The 17712-nt window shown below is 42.6% G+C and overlaps 1 protein-coding gene across 3 annotated transcripts in view; it reads left to right on the top strand.

Moving 5' to 3' along the window:
* LOC121582465 (colorectal mutant cancer protein) overlaps positions 1 to 17712 on the top strand; it is a 138897-nt gene that overhangs the window by 38203 nt on the left and 82982 nt on the right. Inside the window, exon 1 of one of the 3 annotated variants that reach the window (XM_045225128.1) lies at positions 7785 to 7826. The exons of the other annotated variants lie outside the window; for them this stretch is intronic. The gene's annotated coding sequence lies outside the window, so the exon portion shown is untranslated. Of the gene's footprint in view, positions 1 to 7784; positions 7827 to 17712 lie in introns of those variants that run through there. 3 annotated transcript variants of the gene reach the window in all.

The raw sequence follows: 17712 nt of genomic DNA on the forward strand, positions 1-17712 counted from the left end.
ACACTAATGCAAACATGCATGTTCATGTGCGTGCGTGCCGACACTTTTATAGATCACACTTTCACAGAGGCACAAATTCAGAAACACACAATCACACATACACACACTTTTGTAATCAGAAACACACAATCATACACATACACACTTTTATATCACCTATACTCACTCACACACTGACTTTCTCACTGTCACTTTCTCACCCCATTTCGCTCTGCGAGACAGGGTAGATCCACTGCCAATTAGGGCTGGCACAAGTAAATGTAATGTAAAATTACTGTATAACCGTGTAACCGACGGTTATGGATGAAGACCATCATGAAAATAAATAGAAAACGTCAGAACCGTTTAAATCTATTTATAAATGTTTTGTGTGGAACGAACAGCTGACTGAAGATGGGAAGGCTGGGCATTCATACAGTTGAGTCCTGCATTCATACAGTTGAGTCCTGCATTCATACAGTTGAGTCCTGCATTCATACAGTTGAGTCCTTATATATACAGTGGGGAGAACAATTATTTGATACACTGCCGATTTTGCAGGGTTTCCTACTTACAAACCATGTAGAGGTCCAAAAATCCAGAAAATCACATTGTATGATTTTTAAGTAATTAATTTGCATTTTATTGCATGACATAAGTATTTGATACATCAGAAAAGCAGAACTTAATATTTGGTACAGAAACCTGTGTTTGCAATTACAGAGATCATACGTTTCCTGTAGTTCTTGACCAGGTTTGCACACACTGCAGCAGGGATTTTGGCTCACTCCTCCATACAGACCTTCTCCAGATCCTTCAGGTTTCGGGGCTGTCGCTGGGCAATACGGACTTTCAGCTCCCTCCAAAGATGTTCTATTGGGTTCAGGTCTGAAGACTGGCTAGGCCACTCCAGGACCTTGAGATGCTTCTTACGGAACCACTCCTTAGTTGCCCTGGCTGTGTGTTTCGGGTCGTTGTCATGCTGGAAGACCCAGCCACGACCCATCTTCAATGCTCTTACCGAGGGAAGGAGGTTGTTGGCCAAGATCTCGCGATACATGGCCCCATCCATCCTCCCCTCAATACGGTGCAGTCGTCCTGTCCTCTTTGCAGAAAAGCATCCCCAAAGAATGATGTTTCCACCTCCATGCTTCACGGTTGGGATGGTGTTCTTGGGGTTGTACTCATCCTTCTTCTTCCTCCAAACACGGCGAGTGGAGTTTAGACCAAAAAAAGCTATATTTTTGTCTCATCAGACCACATGACCTTCTCCCATTCCTCCTCTGGATCATCCAGATGGTCATTGGCAAACTTCAGACGGGCCTGGACATGCGCTGGCTTGAGCAGGGGGACCTTGCGTGCGCTGCAGGATTTTAATCCATGACGGCGTAGTGTGTTACTAATGGTTTTCTTTGAGACTGTGGTCCCAGCTCTCTTCAGGTCATTGACCAGGTCCTGCCGTGTAGTTCTGGGCTGATCCCTCACCTTCCTCATGATCATTGATGCCCCACGAGGTGAGATCTTGCATGGAGCCCCAGACCGAGGGTGATTGACCGTCATCTTGAACTTCTTCCATTTTCTAATAATTGCGCCAACAGTTGTTGCCTTCTCACCAAGCTGCTTGCCTATTGTCCTGTAGCCCATCCCAGCCTTGTGCAGGTCTACAATTTTATCCCTGATGTCCTTTCACAGCTCTCTGGCCTTGGCCATTGTGGAGAGGTTGGAGTCTGTTTGATTGAGTGTGTGGACAGGTCTCTTTTATACAGGTAACGAGTTCAAACAGGTGCAGTTAATACAGGTAATGAGTGGAGAACAGGAGGGCTTCTTAAAGAAAAACTAACAGGTCTGTGAGAGCTTACTGGTTGGTAGGTGATCAAATACTTATGTCATGCAATAAAATGCAAATTAATTATTTAAAAATCATACAATGTGATTTTCTGGATTTTTGTTTTAGATTCCGTCTCTCACAGTTGAAGTGTACCTATGATAAAAATTACAGACCTCTACATGCTTTGTAAGTAGGAAAACCTGCAAAATCGGCAGTGTATCAAATACTTGTTCTCCCCACTGTATATATAAGGACTCAACTGTATGAATGCAGGACTCAACTGTATGAATGCAGGACTCAACTGTATGAATGCCCAGCCTTCCCATCTTCAGTCAGCTGTTCGTTCCACACAAAACATTTATAAATAGATTTAAACGGTTTTGACGTTTTCTATTTATTTTCATGATGGTTATACAGTAATTGTGCCAGCCCTAATTGGCAGTGGATCTACCCTGTCTCGCAGAGCGAAATGGAGTGAGAAAGTGACAGTGAGAAAGTCAGTGTGTGAGTGAGTATAGGAGATACAAAAGTGTGTGATTGTGTTATTCAAACGGTTGTTACAGTGACCTATAACCGTCATCCAAAATTCCAATACCGTTACAGCCCTACTGCCAAAGTATATGCAATGGACCTAGAGCATTTAACACTTGGAAATGAGGCCTGAGAGTGAGGAGAGGGAGATAATTCAACTTTCACAGTCCATTAAGCTGTAAAACCAAAGTTTGAGCCTGTTCTCTCCCTTCCTCCCTCTTTCTCTCTCTCTTTCTCTCCTCTCTCTCCACCAGTCAAAACAAACGGGGCTATTTATAGAAATTAAATGATAAAATCTCTAAAGCTACTCAGTGAGAACATTAACAGGAGAGTAAAAAACGAATGCTATGATGATGGTTGTTCTTGGTACAGCTCTGTGCATAAGTCTCTGTAATTGAGCAGAGTGACTGTACTTGTGTGTGTGTTGTTGTGGAGGCTTCTGTCACCCATGATGGAACATCTCATCCTACATCCAGGACAACACCCCTTGGTATCAGACGGATGCAGCTACTGCAACACTTGACTGGCCTGAGGCTGCAGGGGAAACTCGCTGCTCTGGACTGTGCTGACCACTCGGTCTCCCATTCCATGTACCAGAATACTGCCGTTGGTGAGGACATTCTCACCTTTACTGTTAAGGCAAGGCTGCAAGTTCTACAAATAAAATATAATCTAGCACTCTGGTACCCTGCAAACCATGACCCATTTCGTATTCTAGATGAGTCAAATGTAATGGAGTCCATTGCCCATGTTGTGAATGGCTGCTGTTCAACATACAAGGATTTGTACATTGCTTGACATGACCGCCTTGTTGACCGGATAGCCAGCGAGGTGAGACAACTAGTCTCACCAACAGCACATATGCATAAACATTATTGTGTAAGGGGAAGCTGGTTTGATGTTGATGATGATGTGTTTTCCTGTGTGCCAAATATGGCAGGTATTGTTGTTGTGTGGGAGGCCAGGGCGAGGTGCTCATTTTGGAAATGGCCTGCTCATTTGACGGCTACGTGGAGCAGGCCTTTGCCGAGAAGCTGCTTAAGTACCAGCCCCTCGTGGCACGCTTGGACAGCCTCAAGTGTAGGTGCAAGCTGGTGGCACTGATATTTGGCAGTCTCTGCCACGTACACAGGCTTGTAGTGCGTGGCCTCCAGATTGCGGTAAAGCAATTGGCTAGGTACTGCTCTGTTTCAGCTGTCGTGGGCAGCCTAGCTGTTTGGAGAAGGAGGTGCTTTCTGTACCCTTGAGTGCCATGCATACAGGGACCTTTGAAATGTTTGGATCCTTTTTTTGTAAATTTGATTGATGAATTCAAATAAAGTATTTAAATTGTGTGTGTGTGTGAGCCTTCAGATCTGGTTCTGTAACAGTACCTTTTAGCGGTTAGTGTTTTTTTTGTTTGTTGAGCAAACGAGCTGTGAATGAGAGCATGCAAAAGTTGAGTTGATTGCCCATGCTCATGCAGACCTTGAGAAACCCTTTCAAGTTTGGACAGACACTGAAATGTGTAAATGTGTTTCCCCTATATTAATAAAAACTATACAGTCGGGGACAATCTAAAATAAAATAAATGTCATGGCATGGGGCCCCAATTAATTTTGTTATAATGTTTGAGTCTCTCAGATAGCATAAGAATACGAAATAAGCCTTGGCAAAATGTGTATTGGCGGAAATTAGCTTTAAAACAAAATTCTCTCTGCAGCCAAGAGGGCCTCTAAAATTGCGGTCGGACACAGTGCCATTGCCACCGCTGCTGAAAAACATTCTAGAACATTTTTTTTACATTTCTGCCGAGACGCGCTTTTAAGATCAGAGTGACAAGTTACATATCTTCCTCAGATTGTCATCAGATCGTCCGAGAAACCTCCAAGGTATAGCTAGCTAGCTTGTAATCCTGGAAGTGTAGCCAACCCATAGAGATAGATAGAGGACTCTAGTGCCCAAAAGACAGTTTTAGTATGGGCAGCGCCAGTTGAGGACGTTCACCATTTTGAAGTAGTTAACTGGGCGGGACTTCCTATGGGTTAAGGAAGGCTCACATAATTCTATCCAGGTCATCAGGAGGGATCAGTCAATCAATTATTCTCTTGAGAAAACCTTCCATAACTGCAGGTGGCAATAAATTGCCAACCTTGGCTTTATACCTGTTCAAACACACTCTAGGTGGCAGTATGCACCCTTTCAGTTTGTTTGTCAACTCATAGAAGTAGTAGAATAAAAAAATTTACTACTTCAAAATGGAGATGGTCTCAATGGTGCTGCCCATGCTCTCACTGACATCATAATGGAACAGATACAGTGTTGCGTCCTCTAACACTATCACTATAGACTGGTTGTTTTTTTTAGCAACAAAACCGACGCGTGTGCAACTATGGGGCAAAACAGACGAGGTTGGCTTAGATTGTTGACAACATGTAAGCTATATTTCGTCTCCAATATTTATTGAAAACATAAATACATTTGCACAATGAGCCCTTGATGTCTCACTGAAACATCATTACAGTTGTTGGTTAGCTAGCTAGTGAATTTGAGCCATATTGACATGAAATCAGTCAAAACCTCTCAAAACAAGACATGATATCAAGAACAAGATTAAATGAGCACACTGACTTCTGCCCCATGGAAGCACGCACATCGTTTTCCTGACATTATCAGCCAACCCATCTATGAGCCAACCCTATTAATAGATGTCTGTAATCATTGTTAGCTAAGATACAGTAACGTTACACTAGCTAAATTATTTTGGGGGTTAATTTAGAATTGGCTGGTGATGTCATTGAGATCGCGAGATAAAATGAAACTGTCCTTGATTTTAAGATGAGTTTCAAAGGAAGAGAACATAATTACATTTTCATGCATTTTGGAGTAGAATGTTTTTGGGGGTTTTTGTCCCCAGAAGTGACCTTCTTGTCAAAGTCATTCAACAACAAAAATCCCCCTCCGCAACCTCTGCCACCACTGCTGAAATAAATCCTACTTTAAACACTGTTATTGTTCTTGAATGTGCTTTTATCTTTTATTAGGCTTATATACATATCATAAAGTCTAACCTCGTAGAGAAGACTTCATTTTGTATCAACAGACAGATAATAAAATAAGGTCTGAAGGTAGTGTAATTATGTATTTTAACAATCTCTTTTTGTCTTTGATTCAAACAGCAACCAAGTCTTTGATTGCATTTCAAGCTGAGAGCTGTTCCTTAGAGGCACATCCTGTGGGGCTGGTAGTTAAATTCTTGCCAAACTAGATTTGTGATTGTACAATGTCATTCCACTCAAGTCAAGTTACCCCAAAGAGCATTGTTATTTCCATCCAAATTTCTTGGAGTCGTTTTGTCTTTGTTTGCAGCCGTGGCAAAATAGTGTTCTTATTTAGATGTTGGGTATATATCACTGCATCTAGTTGAGCTCTGTTCGATATCTCTTTCATCTGGGGTGAGGTAATCACAAGTTCCATTGTCCAGTGCCGAGCCTCCTGCGTGTGAAAACGCCTTGTTTTTTACCTTTGACCTGCCCACAGCTTCGCGCACCCTGGCGGGACTACACTTCCCACAGGAAGTCCTGAGGAAAATAATGGGCTGGGCTGTGTTCTCACTCCAAATGTTTACTTCCTGTCCGAATGCCTTTGGTGTGAGAAGTGAAGGAAAGGACAGACTGAGATATTAGCCCTAGCTCGGCCTTGTTGTGGTCAGTGGTCACTACATAGGCTAAGCCTACTTATAGGGTTGCTGTGTCCTCCACTTGTCTATGGTTTGAAGGCTGTAATTTTGAAACAGAGTCATTTGTTTGAAACATGTCTTGTTTTTTTTATTAGCGTGATTGTGTCTTCATCATTTCCAGACATGTGTGATGTCTGTACATGAATACGTTTTTTTTTTTTACTGTATCAATGTTGAAAACAGGTATATTTAGGTGTGACTATAAGCACAGAACATTTACAGTACCTATGTTTTCCCCTAGAGATCTGACAGCTGATTTCCCTTTGATTTATTTCCAGTTGCCTCCAAGGAGTTAGATCTAACAAGTGTTCAGGCAAGGAGGCTACTTATGTTATCCTGATTCTGCTAAAGGCCAGTTAAGGCTATATCTTACATTATGCTGTTACAACTGTACTGCTAGACTAGGCTGTATGTTTTCTAGAGTGGACGTGGAGGGAATGTTAAAAATAACTTTAATTTAAAAGAAGGGGAAAAGGGATGTTTTGTCCCCTTGTGCTATTTGTTGTTTTCTGAGAGGATGAGTGGTGTAGTACCTTGTTTCTATAATTTGTACTGAGGTAGGTTTTGCTAGGTAACATGTGTTTTCTTGACTGGAAGGGATCGGAGCAAACAAAGTAATAATTCCTTTGCAGTCGTAAAAGGAAAACAAAGTATAACCTTGAGGTATTTGTTGTTTTCTTGTGAGAGAAATAAGTGATTCAGCACTTTATGTACTTTGATGAAGTGAAGTACTTGTTTTCAAGGTGGAGGCTACACTGCTAGGTCCTGGAATCTGTGGTCTCAGGAGAGGTCTCTGTCCAGACTGTGTGTCTGCTATGTCCAGCAGGAGGTCCAGGTCATGGCCACTCACTCCTGACCTTTCACCCTGGACACAGCCTGTCCTTTCCACTTCACTAATCTTTCTCTCTACCCCTTTATCCACACACACACATGCATGCAAACACGCATGCATGCATGCATGCACAGACAAACACACACGCTCTGATTCCACATTCCTGTCTCCATGCTATGCTAGTCAGGTTTCAGTTTGTGTTGCCTTTTCCTCTCTCTGTGGGGGGGAAGCGGGGGTGAAGGGAGGGGGTCAGATGTCTTGTGGAGCACCTAGGGACCATTCGTTTTCTGACCAGGGCTCAGTCCAATAGCAGGCAGCCTCAACCCTGCGACCAACACCCCCCACTCGGACAGGAAGGAAAGGGCGATGCTAACAACAAAATGAAAAAGAAACAGAGAGAGAGCAGAGCAGCCCCTTGTTTCAGAGGGAACTCACACAGTCAAGACTCCACAGCGGACAGAACTCCAAACACCACAGGGAAACCTAATGGAATGTTGGGTAGACCGTGTGCTACCTCTGAGCAGGAGATGATGACAAGCCACAGCCAGGAGGAGAAACGCACACAGAGCGCCTTGGTCAGGGGGAGAGGAGGATAGAGGGAGCACAGGTAAGGAGAACAGAGGAGCAAAGAGGGGAGAGGAAGAGAGACTGTGACAAGAGAGATAAAAGGAGAGGATCAGGCGAGACAAGGAGATCGGTAATCTCAGTAGTTTCAGAGAATAAGAGACCCAGCAGGGATACCAATGAGAGGAAGGTAACGGAGGCCCTCTTTGGGGAAGAGAAACAGAGGAGAGGATTTGGGAAGAGAGGCCAGGGGGAAAGATGTTATTTGTATTTATTTAACTAGGCAAGTCAGTTAAGAACAAATTCTTATTTACAATGACGGCCAAACCCGGACGACGCTGGGCCAATTGTGCGCCGTCCTATGGGACTAAAAGGTGAGTTTGTTCATGCCTAGCGGCCAACCGTTGGGGTAATCACGGCTGAGGAGCCTATAGAAGTATGAAGGGAGGGTGGCACAGACTCTGGAGTTTGATAGTATATATATATTTTTTTTACATTTACTTGCCGTCAGATCCAAGAAGCACGTTTAGTTTGCCATGTCTCTGGCAAGTGGTGGTGCTTTAGGTTGTGTGTAGGGAGACACACTTTGTTTTCTTGACTTTTTAATATTTTGCCCAGTCTCCTTTTAGTTTTAATTTATTCAGCCCATCAGTTGTTTTATTGCTGTACATTGTCTAACATTTTTTTTAATTTCACATTTTTAATCGAAGCGCTTTTTCATTGCGCTCACGCGTCTTATAACCGCCGCAGTGATCATTCTATTTTACGGCACTGTTAAGCTAAACGAGAAGGGCTTTGTGTGAATGGTAATGAAGTTGATTATTTCATTATCTCTATGTCTTTGTCCCTAGGACATGGCCTGTTATTTGTGCTGCACCAGATGTATCCTGTAGGATGTCACCGATCCCTTCCTTATCCCCCTTGTTAGAGTTCATCCTTCATGAAAGGACAATACTTCTAAAAGCCTATTTCTGCATTAGGTATTTCTGTGAAACAATATGGTATAATTCATTAATCACCTGTCAACAAGGCTTTTGACTTCTTCTAGAGAGTATAGATAAATCGGACTGCTAACAATTTTCGGAAATACCAAAAATATTGGCATTATTGTGTATTATAATGTCCACTTATATAGGCTGCAAGTGCTCCATCAGCTTTCTCATTACGGTTCCACCACAAGGTCATGGTGAGTGTACCCATCTTATTAACTGGTGTGTATTCCTCCGGCACCACTTTGGTTCCACTTGAGTAGCCGTGTTAACCATTAGCATTTTCATGGGCTGGTGCGTCTGTCAGTGTGTAGCAGCCTAGACCCCTGTCCTCAGTGGTACTGTAGGCGGTTATGTATACTGCTGTGCTAAGGTAAGGCTTTGGAAGCCAAAGTGCTTGGCTGTGCTCTGTCCGAGACGCTGTGTCAGCATGGAGCTAACTCTCCCGCGCTCCAGTCTACACTCTAAAATCTCATTTAGGGACTCACACTACAGTAAGGCTGGGCGATATGGTCAAAATATCACTGTATTTTTCTAATTTATGATGGTATTTGACGGTATTTTATGTTTTGGAATAATAAAAGTTCTACATTTGCTTTAGGAGTAGTGAGTGACCCAACACAAGTGATTTGAATGGGTCTTTCTCCATTCTGATTGTTTTATACTGTTCAATTAAACTTCAACCCCCACATTTTCATACATTTCTGCATTTCCTGCACTCACTTGAAATCATTTCCACACTGCCACGTATGTAGGGCTGGACGATATGGGCAAAACATCTAAGGCCTTATTTTTTACCAAATGTTGCAATTGCGATTTGACTTGCAATTTAGATCAAAACACTTGGGTGAACTGTTGGAAATATAATTATTATTCTAAATCTATAGTTAGATGCCAGGGAGGAGTTATTCTGACAGGGTAGGAACCAAAGTGTTGATCAGTGTTTGGTAGGGGACCTTATAATCTTTGGCTACATTAAATGTTTTCTCTTAGCTACTTCATGTAGCCAACATATTCATGCTTTGCCTATTCCTCTTTGATTTAGAAGATACTGTTGCACAAACAACGTGCTGATTTAGGCCTACACCATCACTGGTATCAGGCTGTATAGCTAGCTACGTTTGCTCTGACTCAGTACATTTATTAGCTAGCTATACTGAACAAAAATATTAACGCAACATGCAACAATTTCAACGATTTTACTGAGTTACAGTTCATATAAGGAAATCAGTCAATTGAAATAAATTCATTAGGCCCTAATCAATGGATTTCACATGACTAGGCAGGGGTGCAGCCATGGGTGGGCATGGGAGGGCATAAGCCACCCACTGGGGAGCCAGGCCCAACCAATCAGAATTAGTTTTTCCCCACAAAAGGGCTTTATTACAGACAGAAATACTCCTCAGTTTCTTCTGGTCTCAGACGATCCCACAGGTGAAGAAGCCGGATGTGGAGGTCCTGGGCTGGCGTGGTTACATGTGGTCTGTGGTTGTGAGGCCGGTACTGCCAAATTCTCTAAAATAACGTTGGAGGAGGCTTATGGTAGAGAAATGAACATTCAATTCTCTGGCAACAGCTATGGTGGACATTCCTGCAGTCAGCATGCCAACTGCACACTCCCTAAAAACTTGAGACATATGTGGCATTGTGTTGTGTGACAAAACTGCACATTTTACAGAGGCCTTTTTATTGTCTCCAGCACAAGATGCACCTGTGAAATGATCATGCTGTTTAATCAGCTTCTTGATATGCCACACCTGTCAGGTGGAGGGATTATCTTGGTTGGTTAGGACTGATCCAAGGTCAGTTTTGTATGTTAACTTCTAATGCAGGGGGTGTCTATTAGGTTAATTTGTGCACAAAATTGGAGCGAAATAAGCATTTTTTGCATATGGAAAATTTATTGGATCTTTTATTTCAGTTCCATGTTGAGTTTATATTTTTGTTCAGTATAGATAGCCAGCTAACTAGTGATTATCATTATCATTAGCGGCTAGCTTTAGCGGCTAAGGCAATTTAGCCATAACTTGCTAATAAAAGTCAAACTAGCTGTTTGAAGATGTAAAAAACAAACTAATAGTGTAGTTATAGAACGCTTGTGGATTTAACATCGTCGTCATCAACATTGTTACACTGACCATGCAGACTGAACGTTAGTGTCTCGTGGTCGAGAAACAACAAATAAGCTCCTTGAGTGATGGGGCAGGGCTAGGTCTGTGTGGGAAGTGGCATGGAGAGAGAGCGGAGTAAACTATAAAAATAGTCAAACTGCGGTGGTCTCAATGGTGTAGTATATTCTTATCCAAAGGCATAGCTATGGGCCTAGATGGGGGAGGGTTGAGTGCATTGGTAAGAGGTGGAGGTATTGAGGGTTGGATGGGTGGAGGTGTGGCGTGTGTGGGTCTCTCCAGAAATTCCAATGCTTTTAAGGTAATTATAGTCGTGGAGAAATGACAAGTGACGTATGGCAGGAATGCCGAGAGGAGGGAGGGCCACTTCCCATGTGGCACCGAGACATGTCATCAAAGGAAATACGATTTGTGTGAATGTAGGCTGTCAGCATGTCACACAGACCCATACCACTGGGAGAGCCTTTAAAACCTTGCCTGGCGCTAATTTGCTAACCTGTTTGCACTTTCATAAAGATAAATACTTCAGCAAAGCCGTCTGATCCTTTAGGACTGATCCAAGGTCCGTTTTGTGTGTTAACCTAATAGACACCCCCTGCATTAGAAGTTAAGTCAATTTGACTAAGGGCCCATGCCTGTAAAGGCAGTTGTCAGGAGCGCCATATACTGGGGAAAAACAATAACAAAATAATTCACCACTAGGTACACCACAGGACTACTGAATAAGATGGCGGTGCTGAGGAGGGTGCGCGTCTTGCCGGTTCCTGCTCGACTTTGCTTTTTTGTGGCTATTTTTGCATTAATTATTACTTTGTTTGCTCAGAATGTTCATGCATTAATTTCCTATGTCCAATCGCTGGAGCAAGGTTTAAATCGCAGAGGGACATCAGGGAATGCTGTGTCTTTGTTTTTACAGAGACATGGCTTACAGACGATACACTCGACTCTGCTATTCAACCCAACTGCTTTTCCGTTTTCCATATGGATTAAACGCCGGCTTCTGGTAAGAGTAGGTGGGAGGGGTATGTTTCCTCATCAACAATTCCTGGTGTACCGAAGTTGAAAACATCTCAAGCTCCTCTTCACCCAACCTGGAGTTTCTGATGCTTAATATGCCGACCCCACTATATGCTGAGGGAATTCACTTGTGTTATTATCACAGCTGTGTACATACCGCCACAAGCAAACATCAAGGCGACACTCAGCGAATTGTACAAAATCATTAGTCAGCAAGAATCGTCTCACCCAGAAGCAGTCTTTATTGTCACGGGGGATTTTTTAAAATATTACCAACATGTATCCTGCCCCACAAGAAAAAAGAATGTACTGGACCATGTACACTAAGTGTACAAAACATTATGAACACCAGCTCTCCATGACATAGACTGATCATGTGAATCCAGGTGAAAGCTATGATCCCTTATTGATGTCACTTGTTAAATCCACTTCAATCAGTGTAGATGAATGGGAGGAAACAGATTTAAGAATACATTTTAAGCCTTGAGACAATTGACATGGATTGTGAATGTGTGCCATTCAGAGGGTGAATGGGCAAGACTAAATATTTAAGTGCCTTTGAACAGGGTATGCTAGTAGGTGCCAGGCGCACCGGTTTGTGTTAAGAACTGCAACGGTGCTGGGTTTTTCATGCTCAACAGTTTCCCGTGTGTATCAAGAATGGTCCACCACCCAAAGGACATCCAGCCAAGCTGACACAACTGTGTGAAGCATTGGAGTCAACATGGGCCAGCATCCCGGTGGAACGCTTTCGACACCTTGTAGAGTGCATGCCCCGACGAATTGAGGCTGTTCTGAGGGCAAAAGAGGGGGGTGAAACTCAATATTAGGAAGGTTTTCTTAATGTTTTGTACACTCAGTGTATATACTAACATTGGTGATGCGTACAAAGCCACCCCCCGCCCCCACTTCGGCCAATCAGATAATGTCTCTGTTCATACTCCCCGCCTACAAGCAGCAACTCAAGAGGGAGCCACCAACACAGAATAGTGAGGCGCTGGACAGAGGAGGCAGACTCAATGCTGCAGGACTGTTTTGAGAATACTGATTGGAATATGTTCAAAGACTCATCCACCCAGAACTCATCCATCAATATTGAGGAATATACATTGTCAGTCACAGGCTTCATTAGGTAATGTCAAGAGGGCGCAAAAGTGTCTCTACTTCCTAAGATGGCTGAAGAAATTTGGCATGCCACCCCGGTTCCTCTCCAAATACTACCATTGCGCCATTGAGAGCGTCCTGACCAGTTGCATCACAGCCTGGTATGGGAATTGCTCTGTCCACGACCGCAAGGCCCTCCAGTGGGTGGTGAAGACAGCCCAGTACATTGCTGGGACAGTGCTCCCATCCACCCAGGACATGTACTCGAAACGGTGCCTGAGGAAGGCCCGCAGCATCATCAAGGACCCCACACACCCCAGCCACAAGCTGTTCTCTCCCTTACCATCGGGCAAACAGTATCGGAGCATGAGTTCTGATACCAACAGAGAATGCTGAACACTTGAACTGGACTGACAACCACCTACTCTGTTTCTCCGCACCTTAGAACACATGCACTCACTCAAGCACACACCCACATGCGCACACATACACACACACACACACACACACACACACACACACACACACACACACACACACACATATATACATTCATGCGACACATATCACAACTGCTGCTACCAGACTCTTATTATGATTGCTAAATACTGAACAATTTAAACACTTGCCCCCCAATCCCCCCTTCCCCACTACACGTGTAAATATTGGACTATAAGTTGTGCCTTCCTGTATTATACTAATGCTAAAATGTTTATTAGATTCTAGAAAGCCATTTACTTCATATTTGTATTCTTATCTTTTATTATTTAATATTGTTGTTGTTGAGAAGAAACCTGCAAGTAAGCATTTCATTGGACGGTGTATACTAGGGCTGGGAATTTCCAGGGACCTCACGATACGATATTATCACGATACTTAGGTGCTGATACGATATATATTGCGATTCTCACAATTCTATATGTATTGCAATTTGATACTGTGATTTTATTGTGATTCGATGTTCCAAACATATTGCTCATCATATGTCTGCTGCAGAGAGACAAGCGAGAACATTAGAAAACTAGTTTGATCAGTCAGGGAAATAAAAGTGCTGAAAACAAATTGGCTCCCTATTTAAAAAGAAGATAGAGAACAAGTTATAAAGGAAGAAATACTGGTGTTTTGGTGCCGGTACAGCCAACTAGTGCAAAAATAATATTGCAATAACTTGTATACCTACATGCTTATAGGTATATGCTACAAAATCATTCTACATGAAGCAATTTCTTGCCTCGTTGTGTAGAATGCACTAGGTGCTGTTGCATGAATTGTTCTATCCCAATTCAATTGGGATCACAAGTGGGGGCCACAAATGACTCTCGAATTGCATGTTTGAAACCGCTGTTCTAACTGTTAATGCTATGATTGTAAAGGGGAAAACTGACCCTAAATCTAAATTCAATCAGAAGAGAAGTTGATCTCAATGCAGAAAAGCTTCAGCGTTAGCATTTAGCCAGCAGACGGCAAGGCCACGTTTTTCCACTTGCCCTGAAAAGAACTCGTCGGAATGCTGCAGCTTTTGGCGAAATAATACAATTTATAACACAAGTTGACACTATATTGCCTTTAATGTATTCAATTAGCTTCAGCATTGAAGAGTTACCATGTGATAATTTGTCTCTGTCTTCTGGCCATAACACAAATTAGATATGAATCACATCTTCCCTCAGCATGTGGAGCACCAAACTATTTTTGGTGCCGGGTGGCGAGGTGAGATTGATTACAGCCTCTGTAGGAGCGTCTGTTTGCGGACCCTGAGAGGGCAATTAATTGTTCCGTTGCTTGAGTTAATATTTTTTTCGAGCCTGAGGAAGGGCAGCTACAGTGAGTGCCTTTAGAAAGTATTCACACCCCTTGACTCTTTCCACATTTTGTTGTAACATTTTGTTGTAATATTTTGTCAGCCATCTACACTAAATACTCTGTCAAATTGGAAGAAAATTTCAAAAAATGTTAGAATCAACTTTGGCAGCGATTACAGCTGTTAGTCTTTCTGGGTATGTGTCTTAAGAGCTTTGCACACCGGGATTGTACAATATTTGAGCAGTATTATTTTAAAATTTCTTCAAGCTCTGTCAAATTGCTTGTTGTTCATTGCTAGACAACCATTTTCAGGTCTTGCCATAGATTTTCAAGTAGATTTAAGTAAAATCTGGGCCACTCAGGAACATTCAATGTCGTCTTGGTAAGCAACTCCAGTGTATATTTAGCCTTGTGTTTTAGGTTATTGTCCTGCTGAAAGGTACATTTGTCTCCCAGTGTCTGTTGGAATGCAGACTGAACCAGGTTTTCCTCTAGGATTTTGCCTGTGCTTAGCTTTATTCCGTTTATTTTTATCAACAAAACAAACTCACTAGTCCTTGCCGATGACCAGCATACCAATAACATGATGCAGCCACCACCATGCTTGAAAATATGAAGAGTGGTGCCTTATTGCAAACAGGATGCATGTTTTGGAATATTTTTATTCTGTACAGGCTTCCTTCTTTTCACTCTGTCATTTAGGTTAGTATTGTGGAGTAAATACAATGTTGTTGATCTAGCCTCAGTTTTCTCCTATCACAGCCATTAAACTCTGTAACAGGTTTAAAATCACCATTGGCCTCATGGTGAAATCCCTGAGCGGTTTCCTTCCTCTCCTGCAACAGAGTTAGTATCTCTGTAGTGACTGGGTGTATTGATACACAATCCAAAGTGTAATTAATAACTTCACCTTGATCAAAGGGATATTCAATGTCTGTATAAAAAAAAAAAAAAAGGTTTTATCTACCAGTAGGTGCCCTTCTTTGCGAGGCATTGGAAATCCTCACTGGTCTTTGTGGTTGAATCTGTGTTTGAAATCCACTACTCAACTGAGGGACCTTACAGATAATTGTATGTGTGGGGTACGGAGATGAGGTAATCAATCAAAAATCATATTAAACACAATTATTGCACACAGAGTCCATGCAACGTATTATGTGACTTGTTAAGCACATTTTTACTCCTGAACTTATTTAGGCTTGCCATAACAAATGGGCTGAATACTAATTGACTCAATACATTTCATCTTTTCATTTTTAATTAATTTGAAAATAATTCCAAAAACATCATTCCACTTTGACATTATGGGGTATCGTGTGTAGGCCAGTGACACACAATCTCAATTTAATCCATTTTAAATTCAGGCTGTAACAACAAAATGTGGAAAAAGTCAAGGGGTGTGAATACCTTCTGAAGGCACTGTATGAGATAAATAGGCTGCATAGCTACTGCACTGCTGTTGAATTGTTTGCCTCTCCTGTACTTAGTAAAGGTTGTAGTTGTACTGGCTGCATAAAGCTTGTACTGGCTTAATTCTGCCTTAGTGATGGCTAATGAACAATGTTGCCCTCTTCATTTGGTGGACTTAAAACACATTTCTACTCTTGGTACAGGGTACACAGTACAAACATCCCGCTCACTACTATTGTGTTTTATTCATAAGTATCGCTTGGGTTTACCTTGAGGTTTCACAGAGGTTTCAGTCAAAAGCCTAGTCCCTAGTACAAAACCCACTGTACTGTAGGTCATAATTTTTTACAATGGGGACAGTGGCAACAAGACCTTTACCTTAAATTAATAGCTCACAGACACAGATTGGGGACAACCTTTATAAGGTCAATCGGTATTGTAGCTTTCAGATAAGGCAATTTCATTGGTTAACATACAGTGGGGGGAAAAAGTATTTAGTCAGCCACCAATTGTGCAAGTTCTCCCACTAAAAAGATGAGAGAGGCCTGTAATTTTCATCATAGGTACACGTCAACTATGACAGACAAATTGAGATTTTCTTTTTCCTGAAAATCACATTGTAGGATTTTTAATGAATTTATTTGCAAATTATGGAGGAAAATAAGTATTTGGTCACCTACAAACAAGCAAGATTTCTGGCTCTCACAGACCTGTAACTTCTTCTTTAAGAGGCTCCTCTGTCCTCCACTCGTTACCTGTATTAATGGCACCTGTTTGAACTTGTTATCAGTATAAAAGACACCTGTCCACAACCTCAAACAGTCACACTCCAAACTCCACTATGGCCAAGACCAAAGAGCTGTCAAAGGACACCAGAAACAAAATTGTAGACCTGCACCAGGCTGGGAAGACTGAATCTGCAATAGGTAAGCAGCTTGGTTTGAAGAAATCAACTGTGGTAGCAATTATCAGGAAATGGAAGACATACAAGACCACTGATAATCTCCCTCGATCTGGGGCTCCACGCAAGATCTACCCCGTGGGGTCAAAATGATCACAAGAACGGTGAGCAAAAATCCCAGAACCACACGGGGGGACCTAGTGAATGACCTGCAGAGAGCTGGGACCAAAGTAACAAAGCCTACCATCAGTAACACACTACGCCGCCAGGGACTCAAATCCTGCAGTGCCAGACGTGTCCCCCTGCTTAAGCCAGTACATGTCCAGGCCCGTCTGAAGTTTGCTAGAGTGCATTTGGATGATCCAGAAGAGGATTGGGAGAATGTCATATGGTCAGATGAAACCAACTCAACTCGTTGTGTTTGGAGGACAAAGAATGCTGAGTTGCATCCAAAGAACACCATACCTACTGTGAAGCATGGGGGTGGAAACATCATGCTTTGGGAATGTTTTTCTGCAAAGGGACCAGGACGACTGATCCGTGTAAAGGAAAGAATGAATGGGGCCATGTATCGTGAGATTTTGAGTGAAAACCTCCTTCCATCAGCAAGGGCATTGAAGATGAAACGTGGCTGGGTCTTTCAGCATGACAATGATCCCAAACACATCGCCCGGGCAACAAAGGAGTGGCTTCGTAAGAAGCATTTCAAGGTCCTGGAGTGGCCTAAGCCAGTCGCCAGATCTCAACCCCATAGAAAATCTTTGGAGGGAGTTGAAAGTCTGTGTTGCCCAGCGACAGCCCCAAAACATCACTGCTCTAGAGGAGATCTGCATGGATGAATGGGCCAAAATACCAGCAACAGTGTGTGGAAACCTTGTGAAGACTTACAGAAAACGTTTGACCTGTG

This window comes from Coregonus clupeaformis, chromosome 15 (assembly GCF_020615455.1).
Source record: "Coregonus clupeaformis isolate EN_2021a chromosome 15, ASM2061545v1, whole genome shotgun sequence".
NCBI classification, from domain to species: Eukaryota; Metazoa; Chordata; class Actinopteri; order Salmoniformes; family Salmonidae; genus Coregonus; species Coregonus clupeaformis.